Here is a 6,443-nt window from a genome sequence, read left to right on the forward strand (position 1 = left end):
CGCCGGGCCCCGGGCCCGCCCCGGCACCGCCCCGGTACCGCCCCGGCGCCGCCCCGACCCGGCCCGGGCGCTGCCTCCCTGCGCGCCGTAGAACGAGGAGCGCCCCGGGTCGGGGCCGGGCTGGAGGGAGGCGGAGAAGGCCCAGGGCGACCTTTGGAGGTCAGAAGGATGCGGAAAGTTGCAACTCGTGAATTCTCGGTGATTAGATTTGGGAAAAAAAAAAAAAAAAAAAAGTGGATTTTTGTGTGTGTGTGTTTGTACAATATACAGCTTTGTGGTGAGAACAGAAAGATGGCTCCGCTGCCCCTTTTTCTTGCTCTCCAGGTGGATGTTGAAAGGAGCAGCCCGGCCCTTCTGCTCGCGAAAATCACAAAAACCACCCGCCCACAGTGTGTTTCTTTGCACCCCCACCTCTGGGGGTCTCGGCTGTGTCTGCGCAGAAGGCCGTGACCTCGGCTGCTTCCCCAAAACTCACTCTTCACTGTGCAGACAGACTGGGTTTGTCCCATAGGGCATACACAGTCCTGGAATCCCCCAGGCAAAGTTCACAGTTTTGTTTCTCCCGGCTTCACTCCTAGCCCAGGTAGGGTGCTGTTGGCGTGGCAGCCGCTGGCAACGTTCACCGTGTAGAAACACCTGATGCAGTCCTAATGAAACCACCCCGAGAGGTGGGAGCAGAGCATGTTGGCTCAGCTGTCAGCATGGCTAATGCAGGGGGCCCTTGGCACCACGTCAATAACTAGGCATCTGCAAATTGCTTGTGAAAGTGTAATCATCTGTTTGCAGTATCTCCACATCTGGAAATCCCACGGATGCCAACGGGAGTCTCGGTGAATGGCAAAGTCCTGGCCCCACTCAAGGAATCCCCAAATCACACTCATTGTAGGCACTGCAGGTGCTGATTACCCTTCACAGGTCTACTTCGTGTCAACGCTATAAAGAAAGCACTTTTTCCTGTACATACCCATTAACTCCAAGTCAGGTAATTTTCCTAATGAAAGCAGCAGCAGCGTTTCTTTGTCCTTTGATCAGGTCGTCTGAATTGCTCTGTGCCTGTATCTGTGCTAACCGCAGCAGCTTTAAACCTCAGCCTAAGTTCCTGCAGAATTTAGCCACAAGTATGTGCATTTCCCTTCCTCTGTTTGCTCCCAGTAATGCAAGCTTCATTATTCTTTCATTTCTTCCTCCTTCCTCCCACTCAGATATTTGAGGCTTTCTTAGGTGCTTTGTAACTCTGCTTCCCACCTCCTCTTCATTTGGATCCTTCCTAAGGAAAAGTGTTTTAGAAGACCCACATTTGCAAGGGAAAAATATTAATAGCGGAAACTTTCTCAGCAACGTATTTTTCCTGTCTCCAAGTGCATCTTGTCTCTTTGCATCAGCCTTAGCAATGTTCACTCTCCCATGCAGAGGGCTGCTTTGTTACCTGTATCTGCCAGATGAAATTAATGAAGATGAAATTCTTACCTCTCTCCAAATGGGGGAGAATTTATGATTTATGTTGCAGAACGTTTTCCCATGTCCAAGTCAGCCCATTTCATCTAATTCTCCTTCACATTTTTCATTAAGCCTTGTTCTGGAGAGCCTGCAAGCCCGGGCTCCCCAGCTGGCAGCTGCTGGGTTATTCCTGGCCCAAAGCACCGGGGTCTCCTCACACCCCAAGGAAACCATCCCAGTGCAGGGGTGCTTTGCCACTGGGACCCCTCTTGGGAACATCTCCAGTCCCACGAAGAAGGCATCTCAGCAGGACTGCACCTGCACAGCAGCTGTAGGTCCTGCCATAAACGCCCTCATGGCCCTTGGAGGGCTTGCTGTAGCACCATGCAGTTAATTACCAAGGAGCAATATGAGCAGCTGTTGCAGGAGAGGTGCACAGTGGTCCTGTGCTTGCCCAGCCCTCGGCTCCATCGCAGTACATGCTTTCCCATTCCCTTTGGGCACTTCCAAAGTTGTTTGCCAAGACTGGGCTGGCAGGGAGTGCAGAGGCCAGGTATCGTGCTTAACAGGAGCCACATGAAGACAAACGTAACTGCAGGAGGAAATTGGTCACCATACAAATGCTCGCTCGTCACTTCCGATACAGCATGTTATAGCTGTGCTGCTATTCCTTTTTGTTTCTGGAGTGTGCTTAGTCTCTTCACTTGGAAGCAAAGATAAAAACGGCAGTGTTTTAGCCACATCATTTGTTTTCAAGGGTAGGGAGATGTCAGTGACTTTTATTCCATCTACCCATTTGCCATTAGTATCTGATTGCAAAACCAGGAGACAAAAATATACTGCATTTTCAGACACAGTTAATGACTTTTTGTAGTGCCTCAGTTGTTTGGCTGCCTGACTTGGGTTCCATTGAAGATTTTCATAGGACAAATACATATGCAGCTTCAGGTCATTTCCCTATAGCCTCTCAGCACAGGGCATGCAGCTGGCCCCCGTTGGCAGTGCTGTGCCCCCAGCCACTCCCCCACATGGACCCAAGCCCCGGACAACGCGGTGAAATACAGGGGAATTGGGGTAATGACATCCTCTCTTCCATGAATTCTTATGAATCAAGTCCCACTCACATTCCCCATGGACAGCCAGGCAGACCGTTTATGGCCACAGAGGGGTACTTAATTATGCACATCCATGTGTTCTCGTACGACTTTAATAACAGCATAAGAGTCACTTGAGCAATAGACTTGGTTTTATGAACCGAAAGGATAAGACCCAGGTTCTCTGATGGACAATGAAAATGGATTTCTTCCGCTCTTCCTTATTTTATTTTTGTTAATATCACCCTTAAACTTTGAATTATCCTGCAAGTATTAGGGCTCATTAACTTTGTTTCAGCTTGTACTTTGTGTTAATGGGACGGTTTTTTGTAACAAATATGAATCACTTGAAGGCTAAGGCTTAAATGTTTAATAAAAGTCATTAGCAGAATTACGTGCTAGGACTTATAAGAAAGATGATGGTGTTGTTATGGTTACTGCTGTATCTCCGGCTGTCAGTGGTCTTTCTGGCTTACCCTCTGCCTATGTCAGGCCTTGAGTTTTTACCTTTCCACAGATGGGATAACGTGGTTCTGGCACTCTCACAGCAAGCTCCAGCCCATGTACCTGGTACATTCTCCAAGCTCACAGGTGTACATGGGAACAGAAACCTTCATCCTTCCTGCATGACCTAAACAACACTGGTAAAACAGAAGAGCCATTTAACCACTGAAATAAAGCATAAAAGAAAAATCCACTTTATCTTGCACTCTTCAATATCTACACAATTAGCCCTGCAGTTCTGAGCTCTCTCAGTCCCTTTTGGGTTCTTGGTCTCTAAAGCCTCCATTTAAGTGGTTCTCTGTAAATTCTTGGGGCCTTTCCTGTCTTCCTTCACAGGCACCCACATCTTCCCAGGGAAATCTCCTGCAAGCCTAGCAGGGCCCAGCCAGAATGTCACAGTGAAGGGTGCTTGCTTCATTTCCAAAGTTTTTCCTCAAAAATGTGTGCCTGGATTCATCTTCTCTCTCCTGGGTACACCGCTTGACAATCCAGCTATTGAAGTAGCTCAATGTATGCACACAGTAAACATGTCAACACATCATGTTCATAAATTATTACAGGCAATGCCAAATCTGCCACAAAGATTTTTCGACTTTAGGCTGTAGAAGAGGATCTTCAGTGGCAGAAATGCTGAAAGACTGAAAGCAAAAAATAAGCAAAAGGATTTCTCTCAACCTCGTGGAACTAGGATCCAAGACAGCATGTGCTTTACTGCCAGAGGGAAGAAGACTGATGACTACTCATCGGTGACCGAGGCAGATTTTAGAATAACATAAAACTACAAGAAAACATTCATAAAGCTGTTCTGGTACTGGCAAACTTAGTCCGATGTGCCTGTCTGAGAGGATCACTGGGAAGCATGGAAGTCTGTGATGTTTTGTAAAACCATTTTTTTTCCTTTCCATTCTTTTAACATCCTAAAGCATACACAGTAGTTACAGGCATTATTTTGTGTGCAACCAGTAAGATGCAGTCAGTTTTTCTAGCTCTTCGAGGTGTAGCCTGAAGCAAAGGGATGCTCGCTCTCCCGCCTCATTCCCATCGGTGCCTGCTCCCTGGCCTGTCCCCTCTCTCCCCCAGCATCCTACAGCTCCCCATCCTTCTCAGGCCACCCCCATGCAGATGTGCTTTCCTGCATCTCCTGGGGGTAAGAATTTTGCTCCCTGTTTTATTTTGAGTAAATCTAGTTTATTTAGCATAGAAATGGATTAAAAGCACGGAGCATCCCTGTTCACTGTGGGCATCCATCTGCCTGTGACTCCCCCTGTGAATGCCCTATCCCCAAATCCACGCCGGCAGCTCGGGGCTGCTGCAGCACTGGAAGGTCAGCACATGCATGAAGGCACAGGAGCAGCCATCAGACATTCAGCTTGAGTCCCCAGGCTTGCAGGTTCATCATTTTTGTCTCTAGGCTGTGTGCAGGTAAACCCTCCCTTTAACAACTCCAGTCTCACCCCTGTGCATGTGCTCCCTCACTGCCCTGCCCCTCTGAAGACAGCTACAGGGCTTTGCATCTTTACCTTGTTTTTGCCCCCAAAAGGAAGCCTCAAAGTTCTCAGCCCAAATGCTTGACATAAGCAACAGGACTGCAGTGCTGTGCAGCAAGAGGACCAGAGCCTCTTGGCAGTTCTGCATTGATAGGGACCAAGAAACCTGGCCACAGATTTCCTCCTCATCCTCCCATTTCTCACTTGCCAGAGCCTGTGCTCTGTTCCATTAATCTCACCTGGGCTGACATTAGTAACATGGTTTTGCTGGATCACAATTATTTGTATACTGGGATTAATTTAACATGAGCTTTACCAGGAGGGGCTTTACTTCTGCAGACTGTTTTCTGTTTCTAATAAGCACAGCCACTTTATTATTCTATGGTTACCTCATTATCCTGAGAAAACAAAAATTCCGAATTTTATTGGGATGAATCAAAGCTGGTGATCAAACTATCTTGTGAACTAGCTTTATGTGCATCTCATTAAATAATGTAAGCTATAATAATGCAATTAATCAGAAAACAGACCTTTTTCTGCCAGTTTTTCGCTTTTTTTTGCTTAAATATTTATGCTGGGAGAGTAGCCCATCTGGTTTAGATTGTAGCATGGAATCACAAGACTTACCCACCATCCCCTGACTTGTAATTCTGGAAAAGACTGGAAGTAGTTTGGCAACATAATATGTTTCCCTGCCTCCTGTAGAAATAAATCTCCAGCTTCAGAGTAGATTGCAGCTGACAACTGGGTAATTTCAAGACCTAGGCCCAAATTACAAAATGGGGAACCAAATCCAGATTCAGGTTTTTGGTAACTCGGTGGCTGGATTTCACGTTTAGGTTCAGGCTACTATGAGTTAAGCAGTGATTAGCTGTGCAGTCTGCATTCAAGCCCAGGTTTGGACTCGCACCCCCCCCCCCCTCCCCGTGACATTCAGTGACACCTGGGTGGATGTCTGGGGCTGCCCTGGCTCTCCAGGCATTTCCCACTACAGTTGAGGTGCTCATAGTCCAGTTCCTTCAGTAGGTCAGTGAACACAAATGAAAAAACCCACTGTGGCTGCAGCTATTATAAGGTACTTGCAAGGTGATTGTCTCTATCATTAATGCGCTCAGCACCCATGTAACCAAAGGAACATCACCATCCCCATTTTACAGGAGAGGCATGAAGGCACAGAAGGACCAACCCACATGGGAATTGTCAATACACCCAGGAGCTGGGTCCCAAACAAGTGCTGCAGCGACAGAGCCAGCCCTTCCCCAGCTAATTCGACGCCACTTGCAGCTGCAGGCAGCTGATCCCTAAGAGCACCCTTCTTGCAGAGCTCCCCAAGCCCTTGTCAGAGGTGGCCAATTTCTTCCCAGTTTGCAGGTGGAAAAGGAAAACACAAGCAAATTCCTATGAAAAGGACTTACCCACTGAAATGAGTACCTGAGTCAAGAAAAGGACTGAAATGCTTTGAGGCGTGGGGGGGGGGGGGGGGAATATTTACCCAAGGCTAAGGCCATTTTAAATACAGTTGCTGTTTGTTCCAGCACTGTTCCAGGATGCTGTGTGATCACTGGGGAAATTCAGAGATCCCTGCATGCCCTTGCTGGGCGGGCAGCAGCCGGGCTGGGATGTGCCAGGATGACAAACCACTGCGTGCCGCCCCCTCTGACCACACCAGCTGTGCCCAGCCACCTGGAACCGACACGGGCTCTGAAGAGATCTGGCTGATTTGTACAGGGCACAGAGCAAGTTGTCGTTTAGCTTCTTCTCGATAACTGATGTGGCCACTGGTTTCCATTACTAAGTGACCATCAAGATAAAAAGACATTTATTGCTTTTAAGGCAACAAGGTGAGTGACATGTTCTGCACGTGCCACATCAGGCATGGGGAGTTCTTCCAGTAACACCTGGGCTCTTACACATGGCTGGG

Source organism: Oxyura jamaicensis, chromosome 5, assembly GCF_011077185.1.
Source record: "Oxyura jamaicensis isolate SHBP4307 breed ruddy duck chromosome 5, BPBGC_Ojam_1.0, whole genome shotgun sequence".
Taxonomy (NCBI): Eukaryota; Metazoa; Chordata; class Aves; order Anseriformes; family Anatidae; genus Oxyura; species Oxyura jamaicensis.